This window comes from Gorilla gorilla, chromosome 1 (assembly GCF_029281585.2).
Source record: "Gorilla gorilla gorilla isolate KB3781 chromosome 1, NHGRI_mGorGor1-v2.1_pri, whole genome shotgun sequence".
NCBI lineage: Eukaryota > Metazoa > Chordata > Mammalia > Primates > Hominidae > Gorilla > Gorilla gorilla.
The window spans coordinates 71,118,220-71,138,342 of record NC_073224.2 but is presented as its reverse complement, the minus strand read 5'-3'; the positions used below and the strand labels follow the sequence as shown (position 1 = coordinate 71,138,342).

At 39.2% G+C, this 20,123-nt stretch overlaps 1 long non-coding RNA gene across 1 annotated transcript in view; it reads right to left on the bottom strand.

Annotated features, from left to right (window-relative positions):
- LOC109029124 (uncharacterized) overlaps positions 1-7,535 on the bottom strand; it is a 74,616-nt gene extending 67,081 nt beyond the window's left edge. The window contains exon 1 of the long non-coding RNA XR_002008145.4: positions 7,412-7,535. This is a non-coding gene — a long non-coding RNA (uncharacterized lncRNA). The remainder of the gene's footprint in view (positions 1-7,411) is intronic.
- Between the last annotated feature and the right edge of the window lie 12,588 nt (positions 7,536-20,123).

Sequence of the window (20,123 nt, the reverse complement as noted above, 5' to 3'; positions counted from 1 at the left end):
TGATAAGCTGGACTTCCTTAAAATTAAAAATTTCTATACTGTGAAAGACACTGTCAAGAGAATGGGAAGACAAGCCACAGATGGAGAGAAAATATTTGCAAAAAACAGCTGATAAAGGAGTGCTATCCAACACATACAAAGAACTCTTGAAACTCAAAAATAAGGAAACAAAAACTTGATCAAAAAAATACCAAAGCTGTCAACAGACACTTCACCAAAGAAGATAAATAGATGGCAAATAAGCATATGAAAAGATGCTCCGTATCATACGGTATTAGGAAAATGTGAATTAGACCAACAGTGAGGTACCATATACACCTATTAGAACAGCCAAAATCTAGAACACTGAGAACACCAAATACCAGTGAAGATGTAGAGTAACAGGAACTCTCATTCTTTGCTCTTAAGAATGTGAAATGGTACAGCCACTTTGGAAGATAATTTGGCAGTCTCTTATAAAACTAAACATAGTCTTAGCATATGATCCAGCAATCTTGTTCCTTGGTATTTGCCCAAAGGAGTCAAAAAACATGTCCGCATAAAAACCTGCAAAGTCTATATACCGTATGATTTCAACTGTACGGCATTCTGGAAAAGACAAAACTGTGATAACAGTAAAAAATCAGTGGTTGCCAGGGCTTAGTGGGAGAGAGGAAGGCATGAACAGGCAGAGAACAGAGAATTTAAAAATCAGTGAAATTATTCTGTATGATACTATAATAGTATATACATTTGTCCAAACCCACAGAATGCACAACACCAAGAGTGACTGAACCCTAATGTAAACTGCAAACTTTTAGGTGATGATGGTGTGTCAGTGTAGGTTCATCAGTTGTAACAATTGTGTCACTCTGATGGGGGATGTTGGTCATAGAGGACGTATGCATCTGTCTTAGTCCATTGTGCATTGCTATAAAGAAATACCTGAGGCTGAGTAATTTATAAAGGAAAGAGGTTTATTTGGCTCATTGTTCTGCAGACTATACAAGAAGCATGGCACCAGCATCTGCTTCTAGTGAAGGTTCAGGAAGCTTTTACACATGGCAGAAGGCAAAAAGGGAGCAGGTGTGTCACATGGTCAGAGAGGGGGCAAGAGAGAGGAGGAGGTGCCAAGACTCCCTAACTACCAGTTCTCCTGCAAACTAATAGAGTGAGAACCCCCTTGTTACTGTGAAGAGAGTACTAAGTCATTCATGAAGGATCTTCCCCCATGACCCAAACACCTCCCACTTGGTCCATCTCCACATAGGGGTCACATTTCAGCATGAGATTTGGAGGGCCTAAGTATCCAAACCATATCAGCGTGTATGGGGAGTATATGGGAAATCTCTGTACCTTCTGCTCAACTTTGCTGTGAACCTAAAACTGCTCTAAAAAATAAAGTCTACTAAAAAAACAAAAGCAAAAGTTGACCAAAACTAACTCAAGAAGATATAGAACAGCTGAGTGGTCTTATAAATATCAAAGAAATGAAATTACACACACAAATCAGTCTAGATCATTTTAAAACTCAGCTCTTTCAAATATTCCAAGAATTTCATATTTTTATAAGATAAAAAGAAAAATCATAAAGGTATGAAATATATATACTGGTAAAAGGAACAAGGGGCTAAGGAGAAATGAACCAGTAGGAATATACACCAAACAACATGTAGTTAAAATATAGAAAACAATCACAGACAGAACTGTGTGGACAACTAGGTAAATTAACAATTATAGTTTGAGAATTTATTATACTTACCTCAGAAATTGAAAATAATATCCATAAAATAGCAAAATATAGATCTGGTGAATATCACCAAACAACTCAAGCCAATTGATATATGTCAGCCTATATATCCATCCATTATGGTCCTGGACAGTGCAACAAGACAAAAGAAATGAAAGTATAAGAAGTAAATGGAAGAGCTGAAAATACCATTGATGGCTGAGTGCGGTGGTTCACACTTGTAATCCCAATACTTTGCGAGGCCGAGATGGGTGGATCACCTGAGATCAGGAGTTTGAGACTAGCCTGGCCAACATGGGGAAACCCCATCTCTACTAAAAATACAAAAACTATCAGGGCATGGTGGTGCATGCCTGTAATCCCAGTTACTCGGGAGACTGAGGCAAGAGAATTGCTTGAACCTGGGAGGCGGAGGTTGCAGTGAGCCGAGACCAGGCCATTGCACTCCAGCCTGGGCGACAGAGCGAGACTCTCTCAAAAAAAGAAAAAAGAATACCATTGCTTATAGATGATATTGATAGAAAAAAACTGAAATAATCCATAAACTATTCAAATTAATAAAGTTCTTCAAATGTATTTGATGCAGAATGAAATTTTAAATTAAAATATTTATCTACAATAAAAGAAATTGACTAGATAATAGTGAATAAGATCACATTCATATTAGCAAAAAAAAATTCTAAAAGATCTAGGAGATAATAGGATAAGAATGCACAAGACGTTTATGGAGAATATTTTAGGAGAAATTTTTGAAAGATACAAAAGAAGATATTATAAGATAGTGAAGTGACATCATTTGTCTGGGGTAATACCCAAGGTTCATTGTCTCATGCCAAGGAAATCAAGGATGTGGACACACAATGGGAGTGAGGTTAAGAACAGAGGTTCAATAGGCAAAAGAAAGAGAAAAGCTCTCTCCAAGTGGGTTTTCTGGTCTGCAGCGAAATACAAGGGGTTTTATAGATGAGCTTAAGAAGGAGTGTCTGATTTACATAGGGCACGAAAGATTGGTTGGACCAAATGTGCCATTTGCATAACATGTGAAAAACTGGTTAACCAGTCAATTTCTTTTATTGTAGATAAACATTTTAATTTAAAATCTGATTCTGTATCAGATACATTTAGAGAACTGGTTCGGACTAGGTGTGCCATTTGCAAAGCATGTGAAAATCTGGCCACCCCACCTTAATCTTTTATTATGCAGATGGGTTCTCTAACTGGCTGGTGCCATGTTGCCTCTTCCTTTACTGTACACGTGGTGACAAAGAAAAGGGAAAATAGAGCCTCCATGTTGAACATATCTGGCCCTCAGGTAGCCCTTCTCTATCGGCGCTGCTGCTGACATTCACCCGTGCAAGCTTCCAGCTTCCTTATCTATGTCTACAGCTCTATTTTTCAGGCTGCTCTTTGTTAGAAAACAAATGATTTTGGGGGCTACTTTTTGTTAAAAGGGAAGCTCTGCCAAGGACTCTCTTACCTTCACTATCTGTCTAAATAATTTCTTTTAGCTCCTTTATCAATAGTACCATATACCATGCTCATTTATGGGGAGCTGTAGAATTTCAAAGATGATAGCTGCTTTCGAATTAAGGAATGTATTCAAAGTCTTTTTAATAAATTTCCTGATAAAATTGTTTTGGAGCTTTTGACAAATTGATTATAAAATTATACAGAAAAATAAAGGTACATGAAAAGACAAATTTACAAAAGAAGAGAAAGAGGGATACTTTTTCAGATATGAGCAATCGAAAATAAAAAGTGAGGTTTGTCATAGAAATAGAAACTGCCAATGAGAGAGAAAAGGAACTCAGAATATCTCACATATTAATGTGAAGTCGGCATATGATAGAGGTGGTATCTCATCATGAGGAAAGAATAGATTATTAGTAGATGGTACTGAGGAAAACAGAATCACTAGGTGGAGAAAAATAAATTTGGATTCCTAGCTCATACCATATATGAAAATAAAGTTTAAATGAACTGAAGACCTAAAAGTGAGAGGTAAAGCTAAAATCTTATAAAGAAAATATGGAAAGATATGTTTGTGAGTTAGGATTGGAATACCTTACTTCAACAGGGTCGAAATGCACTGTAAAAGGAGAAAAACATAGCTTTGACTCTAGCACAATTAGATTTCTGTTCAACAGAGGACACCATAAAATTAAAAGATAGATGACAGACTGTGGACGGTTGCAAGTTTTAGTGGGCAAGAGCAAACTTTCCCTTTGCTCTCTGAAGGTTCCCTGAAAATCAACTGACAAAAGTCCAAGATTAATAGGAGAAAAGGCATCCAAATGTATTAATGTGCCTGGCGGGGAAATCACAGAGTAATTACCCACCATGCTGTGGAGTACAGATGCTTCTATATCCTTTTTCATAGGGGAAGGGGGAGATGGGGAAATATAGACAATTCTTCTGAGGGGCAGTAAATAATTATTAGGGAGAATGAATGGACCCAAGGCAGAAATTAACTTATAAGTAATTCCCTTTGGAATTTGAATGAGCCTGAGAAGCAGGCATTATCTTGTGGAAAAGTCCATCCAGATGTGGCTGCATTCTTCTGTCTTTTCCACAATAGGTAAGGAGGTAAGGGTGGGGTGGAGGATCGGGGAGAGAAGGCAATTTGTGTGTGTGTGTGAGAGAGAGAGAGAGAGAGAGAGAAAGAGAGAGAGAGACAGACAGACAGACAGAAAGAGAGAGATTTCTTGTTTTGCTTTGCTGTTGTTGTTAAGAAGCTTTCTTGGTCAGATAAGGAAATTCCAGAGAGTCTTTCCCTGTTTCCTTGTGCTGGGGGCGGGAGACCCAAGACAATTTTAAATTGATTCCGAGGCTTATTTCTGAGGCCTTTCAATTTTCAGAAGCACTCAGCATGCCCAAGTACCATGTTTTAAAGAATCATTTTCTGCACTCCAACAAATGTCTAAGAATGTCAAGGGATTATTACTATTTAGAGCAAGCTTGTCTAACCTGTGGTCCATGGGCTGCATGTGGCCCAGGACAGTTTGAATGCAGGCCAACACAAATTCATAAACTTTCCTAAAACGCGAGATTTTTTGTGATTTTTTTTTTTTTTTTAGCTCATCAGCTATTGTTGGTGTTAATGTATTTTATGTGTAGGCCAAAACAATTATTCTTCCAGTGTGGCCCAGGGAAGCCAAAAGATTGGACATCCTGATCTAGAGTACATGAGCAATACCCGTAAATCAATGAGAACAAGACAGAAAACAAGTAGAAAAATGGGGGAAATATATGAATTGGCAAGTCATGGAAGAGGAAACCCAAATTGTTAGCATGTGTAAAAAGAGATGAGGGCCTGGCACAGTGCCTCACACTTGAAATACCAGCATTTTGGGAGGCCAAAATGGCAGGTCACTTGAGCCCAGGAATTTAAGACCAGCCTGGGCAACATGGTAAAATCTCATCTCTACAAAAAACAAAAAATTAAATGGGCATGGTGGCACACACCTGTGTTCTCAGCTACTCTGGAGGCTGAGGTGGGAGGATCACTTGAGCCTAGGAGATGGAGGTTGCAGTGAGCCGAGATTGCACCACTGCACTCCAGCCTGGGTTACAGAGTGAGACCCTGTCTCCAAAAAAAAAGATAGATAGATAGATAGATAGATAGATAGATAGATAGATAGATAGATAGATATCAAGTTCAATAGTAGTTATGGAACCACTCTCACTGGGTTAACAAGAATTATAAGCCAGGCTTTAGGCAGAATTATAGTTAGGCATTATTCAGAGTGCACTGGTGCACTTTGACTCACTTCTCTGCAGCTGCTGAGAGTCATTTAGGATGCTGGCCACCTGGTACCTGCTTCCCCATTGTGCCTATAGATAGAATTTCTGATGCTAGAGTGATAGGAGCTTCTTGCTCAAGAGCTTATGGCGTTTTCAAATTCCAGCAGGTCTGAGGCCAACCAGTGTGAAGATCCCCCACCCACCCAGAAACAGACTTAGAACAAAAAATGTGGTTTCTTCATCTCCCTGTCCCAAGGTATCACTCTGAGCTTCTCGTCTAATCAGTGATTCCCACACTTCAACCCCAGTTAATACCTCTTAAAAACAACCCCAAAACTCTTGGGGAGACATAGTTGAAGTTTCCTCTGGTCTCCTCATTCAGCTGCCCTACAAGTATTAAACTCTGTCTCTGCTGTATCCCAAGTGTCTCAGTTTATTGACCCACTGCACATCGGGCAAATGAACCTATTAGGGTTACAATTAGATAAATGATAATTTTAAAGTTCCTAATTTACACAGTTCAGATTGACAATAAGTAGAAGGTTAGATGATACAAATGCTGGTTAAGAATACATTCTTGTCTGGGCATAGTGGCTCATGCCTGTAATCCCAGCACTTTGGGAGACCAAGGCAGGAGGATTGCTCAGCCCAGGAGTTAAAGACCAGGCTGGGCAACACAACAAGACTCTGTCTCTACAAAAAAATCAAAAAATTAGCCAGGTGTGGTGGTGCATGCCTGTGGTCCCAGCTACTAGGGAGGCTGAGGCAGGAGGCTGAGGTGGGGGATCGCTGGAGCCTGGGATGGTGAGGCTGGGTGAACTACGTTTGCACCACTGTACTCCAGCCTGGGTGACAGTGTGCCCTTGTCTCAAAAACAAAAGCAAAAGTAAACAACAAAAGGAATACACTTCCCAAGAGAGTCCAGACTGGCACAGCTATTTGGAAAAGCAGTCTGGCAGCATAGAGGGAAATCTGATCTGTATATACTATTTGAGCCAAAATGTACACTCCTGTTTATTTACTCCAGAGAAACCCATCATATATATTAGAATACTCAATCCATCTTTCTGGTAGCCGGCAACTAAGTGTTTATTACTAGAAAATGGATAAAGGACACTGGAAGAATGTATTAGAATATTCCATTGCAGTCAGAAGTAATGACTTAAATATACATGCAGCAACATGGATACATCTAAAAATTCAGTGCTGAGTAAAAAAATAAGAAATGGAATTTGAGCAATGACGTAGGATCATTTATCTGGATTAAAATGTATAAAGATGCAAGCAAATATTACAATTTTTTAGAGATACATATATACCTGATATATATTAAACAAAATGGAATGAGTGCCTCTACAGGAGGAAGGAAAATGGGAATGGGGATGGGGGTGAAGAGAAAAAAATATATTAAACAAGGATGAGAGCTTCTGTGAGCCTGTGGAGATAGCATGCGATGACAAAGAAGTAGGATTAACTCAACTGTGTGCCCTTGAGGTTCAAAGAGGAATATATGAATCCAGCCTCCCTCTTTTTAGCCTTTTATCTGAATTGCTTACAGCTCCTAAGAATTTTCCATGTGCTATCCTCTGCCATGGAAATTGGGAAACAGTTCCTATGATATGTTGATGCCTTGGCTGAATTTTAATTTTTCTAGATGGGCCTCAAGAAACAAGTAAATTTATGTATTGTGAGAAAAAAAGATCTAAATGTTAATTAGCCCAAAAAGAAAAAGAGTTAAAGGGGAGAATCTCTTTATGATTGAACTCATTTGAATATCTGGCAGAAAGTAGTAAAGGTGAGTGGGGAAGGGAAAGTGTGGTGATTTCCATTCAGTGACTAGTTCACTGGGGTTCAGTCTTGCTTTGAATTAAGTCTTAGGGGAGGCATATTAAGGTTCTAATCTCATTCTCAGGCCAGGGGTTAATGTCTTTCTCCTACCTTATAGTCCTGAGTTTTGGGATATCCCTGAGTTCTTCATTGATCACTGGGGCATGACCAGCCTTTCAAGAAGCCTTGGCCTTGCCTGAAAGTACTATAGCAGCAGCATCTGTGCAAATGTGGGTGGTCTTTATGATGTCAGAAGACAAGGTGAACATTCTATTTTCACAATAAAGCATCATCTTTGTTGAATCTGTGCCTGTATTGGCTAGAAGAAATCATGTGTGTAAGGGTCTCAGCACAATAACAAAAATTTCTTGTACTAATTTTTAAATGCAAGGTTCTAATGTTTTGTTAATGCTCAGACCTTCTATTTCAGCTCTAAAAGCTGAAATTTCTATTTTAGCTATAAAGTCTAAGCTCACTATGCTTGAGAATTCAGCCTTTTCTATGGCACCTCTGCAGTTTGAAAATCTCTGCTTTGTTTGGTCTGAGGAGAGAATTACATCTTTGTGTCTCATTCTGAAATTTAGACATGCTGATTTATTTTTGTGGCTCATTTGGGGAGTTCATGTTTATTTCTTTTTTAATTGCCACTAAGAGACAAAGTATAAACTTTTGAAAAACTTCTAACACATCATAATGAAGAAGCATTAAACAATCACAATGAATCATAATGAAGAAGCATTAAACAGGAAGTTTAATGGCATAATATTATTTAGCAACCATACTTATTTGTGTTGGAGGACATATACACAAATGTAAACATTATCTGCTGAGTTACGACAGTACAGAAAAAAATGAAACTTCTGGTGCTGTTCAGGATAAGCCATTTTTTTCTTCAAATATCCCATTATAAATTTTCTGTGCAGTTTTCTTTGCAGACAGAATTCTGCGCAAGATTTCAGATTTGAAATCCTTTAACCCTTAAAATGGAGTAAGAAAGCTATGTGGTAACTGTACCAAAATTGGGGAAGCAACTTGAGCTTCCAATTAGCTTAAATTGGAGAATTATAGCAAATTCAGAAAATAAAATGGAGACAATGGAAGAACCAGTTTTCAGTCAGAATATGATAAGTGTGATTTGGGGCATGTTGTGTTTAAGATTCCCGCAAAATATTTAAATGTTGCTGTGGTTGTGGTAGAGCAATTGGCTCAACAGGACAAAGTATGGAATCGAATATCTATTTGGGGGGTCATCTCTGTGGTTCACTGAGCTATTATTATATGTAAAGCAGTACTGCATATATATTAATCATCTTATAAATGGGAAACTGAGGTAAGGAAAGGTTGAATAAATTGCCTAAGATCCCAGAGTTAATATAAGGCAGAGCTGAAATTCAAACCCAAATAGTTCTTGAGATGTTATGTGGTTATCAAATAACTTTCTGGAATTAAAAAAAACCTAGCAGGTCAGAACATAGAAAGGATGTGCTTTTTAGTTTCTACCAACACACATCTTATATGTGTACTTTGCCCACTATTTATAGTGAAAGCAATTTAAGTTTTGTGCCATGATGTGTTATAGTTTCAGTTGAAAGGATATTTTATTGAGCTACTAAAAGAATAAATTTGATTTAGTTGAGAAGTACAAGGGCTCCAATATAAATTCCATATAGAGTCATCCCCTGGTATCTACAATGTATTAGTCCTAGGACCCGTGAAGACACCACAATCCAAGGATGCTCATATCCCTTACATAAAATGGCATAGTACATAGTGTCACTGAACTATGGGAATTTGTTCTGAGATGTGTCCTTAGGCAATTTTGTTGTTGTGTGAATGAACATCATAGAGTATACTTACACAAATATAGGTAGTATTTATCTACTTAAGCATATCTAAACATAGAAAAGGTACAGTAAAAATATGGTACTATAATCTTATGGGACCACCATACAATATGCGGTCTGTCCTTGACCCAAATGTTGCCATGCAGGGCTTGGCTATATTTGCATGTAACCTAACCACATCTTCCTGTGTACTTTAAATCACCTCTAGATTATGTGTAATACATAATGCAGTGTAAATGCTGTATAAATAGCTGTTATGTTGTATTATTTTTACTTTATTTTATTTTTTTAAGGCTACTCAAATGAAGCAGTGGGAGTGGAGAAAAAACAAAGAACTCTGTACTGGTTGTGATCAGTTAGTTGTAAACACCACTGCATTCAGGCCAGCCTATTTGTATTATTTTTAATTGATGTATTCTTATTTTTTATTGTTTTAGTTTTTAAACAATATTTTGGATCCATGGTTGGTTGAATTCGTGTAGATGGGGAACATGAGGACACAAAAGCGTCAACTGCAGTGGGTAATCTTGAAATGCATCATCAGAGAAATCTCCAACATTAGATTGCTGGGATGATGAAGGTAATTCTGCAATACAAACAATGTTTTCTCCACGCTGTTGACAACATTGGAGAAATTAACCTTCAACAGTCTCACCAATTAATCAAATTTGCTGGATTTAGGTATTGGAGCCACATTAGCCTTTTAAACGTGCTTTGGATAAGTGGATTCTTCTGTGATTGGCTAACAAATGCCACTCTTCCCATTTCCAATCTCTTACTAGAAATATTCTGAATATGGTGGACCCTACTATCTCACTTCTGCTTCTTTATCTAGAACACCTCCTTCTGCCTCCACTAAGGACAGGAAACAAACCTCTTTGTACTTCAGCTTGTTGTTGTGTTTTGTTTTTGTTTGTTTTTTTTAGTTTTCCCTTTCTTGGCACTCAAGCCAATTTGTTTTACCAGCACGTCAGTGAGAAGTTGAGGATCTATGTTTGAGCCAATGAATTGTCAAGAGCCCTATAGTAGCTGCACAGGATGCTCAATTTTGCTTGTTTTCAGATAGGTTACAGACCTCTCAACATACAACTCTTAGGCTGGGTGATATTTGACTAAATAGATTAGAAATCAATTTAAATATTAAATCTGTTTCAACTTTAAGAAGAGTTGTTACCAATTGCTTTTCAGTGGATTTTTACAGTGATACTGCTGGCAATTTTTATATTTTGTTTGTAGAAATCTCATCATATCTGCCAAGGATTTGAGAATGTGTAGATCTTCAATAATTTATATTTTTTTAAGATACGGGGTCTTGCTATGCTGCCCAGACTAGAGTGCAGTGGCTGTTCACAGACACAATCCTAGTGCACCACAGCTTAAATTCCTGGTCTCCAGTGATGCTCCTGCCTCAGCCTCCTAAGTAGCTGGAACTAGAGGTGTGCACCTCTGTGCCCAGAGGCATTTTTAATTAAATAACATTTACACGTAAAAGCCCAACTTAAATTATGACATAAACATTAACGGAAACTAAGATCATCCATATAATAATACAAGTCAACAGGCACAAAGGCCTCCGGCCTATGTAATGGTACTTGAAAAAAAATCCAGCTCAGTAGTTTCTATAGCATTTATGTCTGTTTATGGTTTTTCACATGTCTAATATTTCATTTTCAAAGATTCTGATAACAAATAACTTAAGAAGTATAATTTTTTTCTTAAAGGACCCACATGCTTTACCAAAAACCTGAATTTTTTTGAATCTCTATTAGCAGTTCTAGGAAGCACAGTAATACTACTTAAATGATAGTAATGATAGTTATTTTTAACATCTCCTAAATTCTATCTTTCCAGAGCAGTATGCCTGTCTCCCATATTTTCCGCTTCATCACCAATGCTATTCTCCATCCTAGATGTGTAGCTATGATACTATTTTTTCTCTGTTTCACTGATTTTTAATTTGGCATGTGAAAGAAAGATAAATCTTGGGGCCCCCAAATCACTAAGCTAAAGGGAAAAGTCAAGCTGGGAACTGCTCAGGGCCAACCTGCCTGCCATTCTATTCAAAGTCACCCCTCTGCTCACTGAGATAAATGTATATCTGATTGTCTCCTTGGAGAGGCTAATCAGAAACTCAAAAGAATACAACCATTTGTCTCTTATCTACTTATCCTAGAAACCCCCTCCCCACTTCTAGTCTTCCTGCCTTTGCTTCCAGTTGTCCTGCCTTTCCAGACCAAACCAATGTTCATGTTGTATATGTTGCTTGATGACTTATGTCTCCCTAGAATGTGTAAAACCAAAGTGTGCTCTGACCACCTTGAGCACATGTTATCAGGACCTCGTGAGGCTATGTCACAGGCACACTTTTCTCAACCTTGGCAAAATAAGCTTTTTAAATAAACTGAGACCTGTCTCAGATTTTCTGGGTTCACAGGCAATATTTATTTTTAATTTTTAAAATATCAATAATCTTAGTGTTTATCATTTACCTATTATGTACATAGTGCTGGAGTGGGTGGTGTGATTGAGAGATGTTATCTAATTGGAGATGTGATCTGACAGACCCAAATAGGCACCCCTTTATCAACTGAAATGAAGCCTAAGGTTAAAGAAACAAAAGTTGTCTACAGGTTGACAGTTCAGGGCTTGGCTGGCATGGCAACTTCCTAAATTCTTATGGCTACAAGAACAAACCACACTCTTGCTAAATTACCCAACAATAGGAAATATCAGCCAAATTGTCAGAGCTTTCCTAACTCTCACTTACAACCCAAACCACTACAACTCTGATTGGACAGGGGACAGGTCTTGCGAACATTCTTTTCTAATAAGCAACTGCAGCACTTAAGCCAATTTCAGTCCATTTATAATGGCTGTGCACAAACTGTCTTTGTGTCCTATAGTTCACCTTTTGATGCAAAAAGCCAAATTCCACCTCATTTTAATGCTAAAACCCCACCAAAAGTAAACATTGGATGTATATTACATATATGTGTCCACATTGCACATGTGCTTGACTCCTTTAGTAAATATGTTTATCTTGTTCCCTAAAGCTGCTGAATATGTATGACTCTATTGAGTAATACAGACGCTGTGAGGCATAAAGCCCAACTTACCTGTTCTTGTTTTGAAGACAGCATTTTTGCTTCATTCTGGAGACTATCTCTTTCTGGTCTGCAAACTGACATTGTTAATAACGCTCTCCTTTCTACTATTTAGCCACCCTGGTGGTTTTTGGAGGATAGAGAGAAGAGATATACCTGTCTTTATTAGTTAGGGTAGACTGTAACCAATAGAACCAAAGTGTTATGTCTCAAAAACAGTAGAAGTTTATTTCTCCCTTGGGTAATTGTTAAGGTTATTATTGATTATTCTGGGGTGGTAGAAGCCTTCACTCATTGTAATCATTCAGGAACCCAAGCTGCTGGAAAGCCACCATCTTCAACATGTTGCTCTGGTCTTCACTGACATCATTCAGCTTTCAGGAAGGGGGAACAACGTGGAAAGATACTGCTGGGAGGTTTTATGGGCCCAGCCTGACAGTGGCATACATTACTTCCACTTCCTTTCCGTTGTAAAGAACATAATCATTTAGGTGCCTAACTGCAAGAGGGTATAGGAACCATAAAAGAAGGGAAAAATGGAGTTTGACAGACAATTAGCAGACTCTGACAAAACGTCAGAGAGGTGAAGCAATGAGAAAATAGCAGGGGGTACATGCCAAACAGAGAGGTGGAAATCATTAAAAAAAAATTTAGGAGTTGAGAGAACATAGAAATCGGTATGGAATAAAACCATTGGGAAGAGCATCACTCAGGAGATGGGACATGATGGGACAAAAGAGCATACATTGGATAAATGGATAAGAAAGGTGAGAAGTGGGGGAGGGGATGCCTTTCCCTTGTTTCTCTGTTTTTCCTCCTTTTCCTTTTTTTTAAAAATTAGTCAAGTGTAGTACTGAGAAACGGGGAAAGAGTAGAACAAGGAGTTGGATGTGTAACTGACTGAATAATCAAATGAGATAACTCACTACCTTCAGACAGCTGGATCTTCCTCCTTTACAAATGGAATCGGTCTTCCCCTCACATTGTCTTTAATGCCACTGTCATAAGAAATCAGGCAACTATGTGTCTTCTATTTTTTTTTAGACAGTGTCTCACTCTGTCACCCAGGCTGGAGTGCAGAAGCACAATCATGGCTCACTGCAGCCTCGAACTCCCGGGCTCAGGTGATCCTCTCACTTCAGCCTCCTGAGTAGCTGGGACTACAGGTGCATGCCACCACATCCAACTAATATTTCTATTTTTTGTAGAGTTTGGGTTTTACCATGTTGCTTAGGCCAGCTATATCTCTTTTTGATAATGCTTTGACCACCCTACTGAAACTGCCCTAATTTCCTCTCTTTTCCTTTCTCTTTTATTACTACACTCATGCACACACAGAAAGAGACCAACGTTGACCTGGAAAAATTTGCTGTTCGTTTTTGGCATTTCTTCTCTGATCTCAACTTGACAATCTATGGCCTAATGATTAAAACACCTTAAACAACTTTCATGCATTTACATACTGGGCATGTGATATGGTTTGGCTGTGTCCCCCCCCAACTCTCATCCTGAATTGTAGCTCCCATAATCCCCACATGTCGTGGGAGGGACCTGGTGGGAGGTAATTGAATCATGGGGGCGGGTTTCTCCTGTGCTGTTCTCCTGATAGTGAGATCTGATGGTTTTATAAAGGGTGGTTCTTGTGCACATGCTCCCTTGCCTGCAGCCACGTAAGACATACCTTTGCTCCTCCTTTGCCTTCTGCCATGATTGTGAGGCCTCTCCAGCCATGTGGAATTGTGAGTCCACGAAACCTCTTTTTCTTTACAAATTACCCAGTCTCAGGTATGTCTTTATTGGCAGTGTGAGAACAGACTAATATAGCATGTGTTAGAAACTGTGGGTACAAAAGTAAATGAAATAGAATTCTTGCTCATGAGAAACATGAAAAAGGGAAGCTAATAGATTAATTCTTGAACATCATCTAATTTGGATCCTTACTCCAATTTTGTGTGTTTTGCAAAATAGATATTATTTTTATTATTTTGTTAATGAGGAACTTGGAAATTATAACTTAACTGATTTCCGCAAGCTAGGCAATATTGTAGCTAGTGATGGAAATTTTTCCCTTGTCAGTGCTTCCCTGCTGCTGTTCCAACCCACTCAGCTTCTTTTTTATTTTCTCTAAATTGTTTTCTTGCATATTCCTGTTTATAGCTATTCCCAGTAACTAAAATAACGTATCTCTTTAAAAAATTTTTTTTATTTTATTCATAATTATTATTAATAAAGATGAGGTCTCATGTTGCCCAGACTGGAGTGCAGTTGTATAATCATAGCTCACTGCAGTTTCAAATTCCTTGGTTCAAGTGATTCTCCTATCTCAGCCTCATGAGTGGCTAGGACTACAGGTGCACACCATCATGCCTGACTAATTTTTTAACATTTTGTAGAAATGCTTTGTTGCCCAGGCTGGTCTTGAGCTTCTGGCTTCAAGTAATCCTTCCACCTTGGCCTCCCAGACTGCTGGGATTACAGGCTAAAATGATATATTTCTTGCAATCAGTTGTTATTTCTGTAAATTCACTTTAACTATACATTTTCTTATATTCTCAGCTACAATATTTCTACTTTAATTATTAAAGCAAAGGAACATACACAAAACAATAAGCAAATTTTATAGGTAAAATATGAAGAGCAGACTTCTGGAATGAAATATATATATGTGTATGTATATATATGTGTATAAATATATATGTGTGTGTATATATATATATATATATAAATTATGAGCTTTGTGGGAAATTCAGGAGTTGAGAATTTAGTACAGAAACATATTCTATTGCCAAAATTATGAAGTAGGAAAATTGTCCCACTCACGTTCCCTCCAGGTCCTCATAACAGACATCCTTCCCTCCCTCCCTCCCTCCATTTATCCATCTATTCATTCATTGTTTTTCACAGCACAGTTATTGTGGATCTAGTATATGGTAGGTACTGTTGTGTGCTGAAAGTATGAAGACACAGGTTCTACCCTGGAGGGGGAAGGCAAATGAACCAAAAATTACAGAATATTCTTCAGCTGCCAAGAGTCCTTTGGCTTCAAGGCCAGGTCCAGGTCTGGATTCCCAAGACTGAAAACTTTATCCTGGACTTTTCCTTTCCCGGCGTATTTACTCTATCTGTAAGAGATAAATGATTTTCTCTCATATGGGACATGGAACTCATTATCTCAAGACATGTCACAAGCTAAAAATACAAACAAACAGCTTAACAAAAACAAAAGAGTTAAGATAAATTCATGTCCGATATTCATAGTTGGCTCCAAATAAAAACTAGGACACTTTAACTTCTGAAAGTTATGGCAAGAACAACCAAGCCTTTCTATGATACTTTGGAATCACTGTCACCAGGAAAATTGAGATTGTCAATTGAAGAATGAGGAGGTTCATAAAAGGAAAGGAGAGCTTTATTTCTTATAAAGGATTGTAGCCTACAGGTAGCCATTCTGACAGGCTTGGAAGTGTAGTCTATGGCAGAAACTGGTAACAGGCCCTTCAAGAAGGGAAAGTGTAAGACAGGAATTCATGCTGAATAGGGTAGCCAAACATACATACTCAATAAGGTAAAGGAGAAGTCATGAATATTTATGAAGGGAGAATATGCAAATGTGCAATTGAGCTTCAAGCTTTTTCATGAGTCACATGTTGAAAAAATGGTGGTGTTAGCATGATCTGAGGGTGCAGTTTTCAGCCCTCTGATGTCAAAAGGTGAAGCAGAAGACACAAAAACCCACACTGCACATCCTCTGTGAGTGACTCAAAACTGGTCTAGACATGGTGGTCAGTTTTTAGGAAGAGGTGCATTGTGAAACTGGTGAATTGTCATGTTGAAACTGCAAAGAGGCAGGTAGAGTCTGGTAGCAGCCTCAGATAACTGGCAGAAGATGGTAAAGAAATGAGTTGTCTGCTTCTTGTTTTCTAGAGCTGGTTTCTGCTTACTCCTTGGAAAAGAATTCTGGTTAAAGATCAATAAGGAAGGCGCATGCTAAGGCATGTCTGACCTCTCATCCCATCATGGTCGGGAACTCAGTGTTTAAGGTTTCTCTGTTGTCCCCTTGGTTGAGAGGGGGTCCTTTTAGTCAGTTGGGTGTTGGGGGGCAGTTTAGGATTTTGCTTTTATTTTTCAAAAGTAACAAGAGAAAGAAAGAAATAGAGAAATAAATAAGTAAACAAATGTACTTCATCAGGTTGGGCTTCCATACTAGGAAACTTAATTGACCTTTTTCTGGTTGTGACATGGTGACATTTAAAAAAAAATGTCCCTTTTAGGGGAGAAAATTATGCAAAAAGGAAAAGAATACTTTTGAGAAAAATTGGAGGGTGGTTTATTTATTATCTGAACTATGCATAGACTTGAATAATCTTTTGATTAGAGTCTTTAGTGTCCTTCAAGAAGGGAAATAGAGGGGTGGAACCAAGATGGCCGAATAGGAACAGCTCCAGTCTACAGCTCCCAGGGTGAGTGATGCAGAAGACAGGTGATTTCTGCATTTCCAACTGAGGTACCGGGTTCATCTCACTGGGGAGTGCCAGAGAGTGGGTGCAAGAGAGTGGGTGCAGCACACCGTGCATGAGCCGAAGCAGGGTGAGGCATCGCCTCACCAGGGAAGCACAAAGGGTCAGGGAATTCCCTTTCCTAGTCAAAGAAAGGGGTGACAGACGGCACCTGGAAAATCCGGTCACTCCCACCCTAATACTGCACTTTTCCAACGGGCTTAACAAACAGCACCCCAGGAGATTATATCCCACATCTGGCTTGGAGGGTCCTATGCCCACGGAGCCTTGCTCATTGGCTAGCACAGCAGTCTGAGATCAAACTGCAAGGCAGCAGCAAGGCTGGGGGAGGGGCGCCCACCATTGCCAAGGCTTGAGTAGGTTAACAAAGAGGCCGGGAAGCTCGAAATGGGTGGAGCCCACCACAGCTCAAGGAGGCCTGCTTCTGTGGGCTCCACCTCCGGGGGCAGGGCACAAACAAAAGGCAGCAATAACCTCTGCAGACTTAAATGTCCCTGTCTGATAGCATTGAAGAGAGTAGTGGTTCTCCCAGCACGCAGCTTGAGATCTAAGAACAGGCAGACGGCCTCCTCAAGTAGGTCCCTGACCCCCAAGTAGCCTAACTGGGAGGCACACCCCAATAGGGGTGGACTGACACCTCACACGGCCGGGTACTCCTCTGAGACAAAATTTCCAGAAGAACCATCAGGCAGCAGCATCTGCGGTTCACCAATATCCGCTGTTCTGCAGACACTGCTGCTGATACCCAGGCAAACAGGGTCTGGAGTGGACCTCCAGCCAACTCCAACAGACCTGCAGCTGAGGGTCCTGACTGTTAGAAGGAAAACTAACAAACAGAAAGGACATCCACACCAAAAACCCATCTGTACATCACCATCATCAAAGACCAAAGGTAGATAAAACCACAAAGATGGGGAAAAAACAGAGCAGAAAAACCGGAAACTCTTAAAAATCAGAGCACCTCTCCTCCTCCCAAGGAAGGCAGCTCCTCACCAGCAACGGAACAAAGCTGGAGGGAGAATGACTTTGACAAGTTGAGAGAAGAAGCCTTCAGAAGATCAAACTACTCCAAGCTAAAGGAGGAAGTTCGAACCAATGGCAAAGAAGTTAAAAACCTTGAAAAAAAATTAGATGAATAGATAACTAGAATAACCAATGCAGAGAAGTCCTTAAAGGACCTGATGGAGCTGAAAACCATGGCACGAGAACTATGCGACGAATGCAAAAGCCTCAGTGGCTGATGAGATCAACTGGAAGAAAGGATATCAGCGATGGAAGATGAAATGAATGAAATGAAGCAAGAAGAGAAGTTTAGAGAAAAAAGAATAAAAAGAAACAAACAAAGCCTCCAAGAAATATGGGACTATGTGAGAAGACCAAATCTACATCTGATTGGTGTACCTGAAAGTGACAGGGAGAATGGAACCAAGTTGGAAAACACTCTGCAGGATATTATCCAGGAGAACTTCCCCAATCTAGCAAGGCAGGCCAACATTCAAATTCAGGAAATACAGAGAATACTACAAAGATACTCCTCGAGAAGAGCAACTCCAAGATACATAATTGTCAGATTCACCAAAGTTGAAATGAAGGAAAAAATGTTAAGGGCAGCCAGAGAGAAAGGTTCGGTTACCCACAAAGGGAAGCCCATCAGACTAACAGCGGATCTCTCGGCAGAGACTCTACAAGCCAGAAGAGAGTGGGGGACAATATTCAACATTCTTAAAGAAAAGAATTTTCAACCCAGAATTTCATATCCAGCCAAACTAAGCTTCATAAGTGAAGGAGAAATAAAATCCTTTACAGACAAGCAAATGCTGAGAGATTTTGTCACCACCAGGCCTGCCCTAAAAGAGCTCCTGAAGGAAGCACTAAACATGGAAAGGAACAACCTGTACCAGCCACTGCAAAAACATGCCAAATTGTAAAGACCATCAAGGTTAGGAAGAAACTGCATCAACTAACGAGCAAAATACCAGCTAACATCATAATGACAGGATCAAATTCACACATAACAATACCTTAAATATAAATGGGCTAAATGCTCTAATTAAAAGGTGCAGACTGGCACATTGGATAAAGAGTCAAGACCCATCAGTGTGCTGTATTCAGGAACCCATCTCATGTGCAGAGACACACATAGGCTCAAAATAAAGGGATGGAGGAAGATCTACCAAGCAAATGGAAAACAAAAAAAGGCAGGGGTTGCAATCCTAGTCTCTGATAAAACAGACTTTAAACCAACAAAGATCAAAAGAGACAAAGAAGGCCATTACATGATGGTAAAGGGATGAATTCAACAGGAAGAACTAACTATCCTAAGTATATATGCACCCAATACAGGAGCACCAAATTCATGAAGCAAGTCCTTAGAGACCTACAAAGAGACTTAGACTCCCACACAATAATAATGGGAGACTTTAACACCCCACTGTCAACATTAGACAGATCAATGAGACAGAAATTTAACAAGGATATCCAGGAACTGAACTCAGCTGTGCACCAAGCACACCTAATAGACATCTACAGAACTCTCCACCCCAAATCAACAGAATATACATTCTTTTCAGCACCACACCACACCTATTCCAAAACTGACCACATAGTTGGAAGTAAAGCACTCCTCAGCAAATGTAAAAGAACAGAAATTATAACAAACTGTCTCTCAGACCACAGCGCAATCAAACTAGAACTCAGGATTAAGAAACTCACTCAAAACCCCTCAACAACATGGAAACTGAACAACCTGCCCCTGAATGACCACTGGGTACATAACGAAATGAAGGCAGAAATAAAGATGTTCTTTGAAACCAATGAGAACAAAGACACAACATACCAGAATCTCTGGGACACATTCAAAGTAGTGTGTAGAGGGAAATTTATAGCACTAAATGCCCACAAGAGAAAGCAGGAAAGATCTAAAATTGACACCCTAACATCACAATTAAAAGAACTAGAGAAGCAAGAGCAAACACATTCAAAAGCTAGCCGAAGGCAAGAAATAACTAAGATCACAGCAGAACTGAACGAGACAGAGACACGAAAAACCCTTCACAAAAATCAATGAATCCAGGAGCTGGTTTTTTGAAAAGATCAACAAAATTGATAGACCACTAGCAAGACTAATAAAGAAGAAAGAAGAATCAAATAGATGCAATAAAAAATGACAAAGGGGATATCACCACCAATCCCACAGAAATACAAACTACCGTCAGAGAACACCATAAACACCTCTATGCAAATAAACTAGAAAATCTAGAAGAAATGGATACATTCCTGGACACATACACCCTCCTAAGACTAAACCAGGAAGAAGTTGAATCTCTGAATAGACCAATAACAGGATCTGAAATTGAGG